This window comes from Urtica dioica, unplaced genomic scaffold, assembly GCF_054948205.1.
Source record: "Urtica dioica subsp. dioica isolate 48M unplaced genomic scaffold, U.dioica_male_clone48M_v1_H2 Urtica_dioica_male_H2_contig_16, whole genome shotgun sequence".
NCBI classification, from domain to species: Eukaryota; Viridiplantae; Streptophyta; class Magnoliopsida; order Rosales; family Urticaceae; genus Urtica; species Urtica dioica.
In genome coordinates this window covers 200,001-202,500 of record NW_028297218.1, presented here as the reverse complement: position 1 = coordinate 202,500, position 2,500 = coordinate 200,001, and positions in this window count along the sequence as shown.

Here is a 2,500-nt window from a genome sequence, read left to right as displayed (position 1 = left end):
AGATACAAACGAACATTTGGCCATCTGACACCAGTAAACATTAAAATGGCTGAGGAGGGGTACAAAAATATTTTCTGGGAAATTTTATTAACCTCTGTGAAGTATTCTGATGCCCTAACCCACTTTCGCCATTCGCCCCACTGCCGCCGCTCGAGCATGACTCGAGCATTTCTCTCCCGTCCCTCAAGCTGTGACTCGGCCATTGATCGAGCGTGCCTCGAGAATTTCTCGGCCGTCTCTCGAGCATTTCTCGGCCATCGCTCGAGCATTTCTCGGCCATCGCTCGAGCGTGCCTCGAGCATTTCTCGCCCGTCGCCTCGGCCATTGCTCGAGCGCGCCCCAGCATTTCTCGGTCGGCCATCTCTCGGCCATCGCTCGACCGTGCCTCGAGCATTTCCCTCCCGTCGCTCGAGCATGACTCGGTCATCGCTCGATCATGCCAACGATCGAGCGTGCATCGGCCATCGCTCGAGCATGCCTCGGCCAGCGATGGAGCATGCCTCGGCCATCCTCTAGCATGCTCGAGCATTCCTCGGCCATGCTCGAGCATGCTCGAGCATTTCTTTCCCGTCGCTCGAGCATGCCTCGGCCATCGCTCGAGCATGCCTCGGCCAGCGATGGAGCATGCCTCGGCCAGCGATGGAGCATGCCTCGGCCATCCTCTATCATGCTCGAGCATTCCTCCCGTCGCTCGAGCATTCCTCGGCCATGCTCGAGCATGCTCGAGCATTTCTCTCCCGTCGCTCGAGCATGCCTCGGCCATGCTCGATGCTCGAGCATTTCTCTCCCGTCGCTCGAGCATTCCTCGGCCGTGCTCGATCATGCTCGAGCATTTCTCTCCCGTCGCTCGAGCATGCCTCGGCCCGTGCTCGATCATGCTCGAGTATTTCACTCCCGTCGCTCGAGCATTTCTCTCCCGTCGCTCGAGCATGCATCGGCGGCTCTAACGTTTTCTCACGAGCCTTCAACCCATTATTTTACCTCACTAGACTTGCCTCCGCCTTGGTTCTTAACCTTTTAGGGAGAACATTCATATTCCAACAAATTTTCATCCACGGAAAATTTTTGGTCGCCGGAAAATTTTCCGGCGGGCGGTCGCCGGAGCTCCGCCGCCGGCGGGGGGTCACCGGCGGTCGGTCGCGACTTGTCGGGTCAGCCCGGTCATAATCCGTCTTTGGGTCCGTAGCAAATTATGCTCTTATCATGCGAGTCAACTCTTGGTCAACATTTTCAAGCTCAAGGAACCACCCCCCCCTAAAGATACAAACGAACATTTGGCCATGTGACACCAGTAAACATTAAATTTTCCAAGGCCATGACCAAAAAAAAAAAATTATTTTTTTTTATTTTTTTTTTTGAACCTCCATCTAGTATAATGTTTTTTAAGATATATGCTCGAGCTATAATCAAGAGAACCCATGGGAATATTTTTAAATTAATTTTTTAAAATCACGTTCCAGGATCCGGTCGGCCATTGCTCGAGCATGACTCGTCCGTCGCTCCATCCTGCTCGGCCATGACTCGGCCGAGGCGTCAAATTTTTTTTTTTTTTTTTTTTTAATTTCTTTGAATCTCCATCAAGTATAATGTTTTCTAAGAGATCTGGAGTTGGTCTTGTGAAGAGAACCCATAGGATTATTTTTAAATTAATTTTACAAGCTCCAAAACATGTTCCAGTCGTCCGGTCGGCCATTGCTCGAGCATGACTGGGCCGTCGCTCCATCCTGCCTCGGCCATTGCTCGAGCATGACTCGGCCGAGGCGTGAAATTTTTTTTTTTTTTTTTTTTTTTTTTTTTTTTGAGAATCTCAAACAAGTATAATGTTTTCTAAGACATATGGAGTTGGTTTTGTGAAGAGAACCCATGGGATTATCTTTAAATTAATTTTACAAGCTCCAAAACATGTTCCAGTCGTCCGGTCGGCCATTGCTCGAGCATGACTGGGCCGTCGCTCCATCCTGCCTCGGCCATTGCTCGAGCATGACTCGGCCGAGGCGTCAAAAAAAAAAAAATTTTTTTTTTTTTTTTTTTTTGAATCTCCATCAAGTCTAATGTTTTCTAAGATATATGGAGTTGGTTTTGTGAATAAAACCCATTACTCGGCCGTGCCCAAGCCTTGAAACCAAGAACCAACCGTGGTAAAGCCCGTGCCATGGCATTGCAACTAAGAACCAACCGTTGAAGCGACCGTGCCTCACCCATGCCAAGTCCATGCCTAGACCGTGCAACGTCCAAACCAACCATGCCCGCGCCCGTGCCACGCCCACGCCTTAAAGCCTTAAATGGCTTAAAGGGCTTTAAGGGCATCTACGGCTTCTACGCCTCTACGCCCTACGCCCGGCCACGGCCACGCCCGCGCCCGCGCCCGCGCCCCGCGCCCCGTGCCCCTACCCCGTGCCACGGCCATTCCCTCGCCCGTGCCACGGCCACGCCGACACGCACGCTCATGTGGGTCAACTCTCGGTCAATTCTCGGTCAATTCTCGGTCAACTGGAGGAAC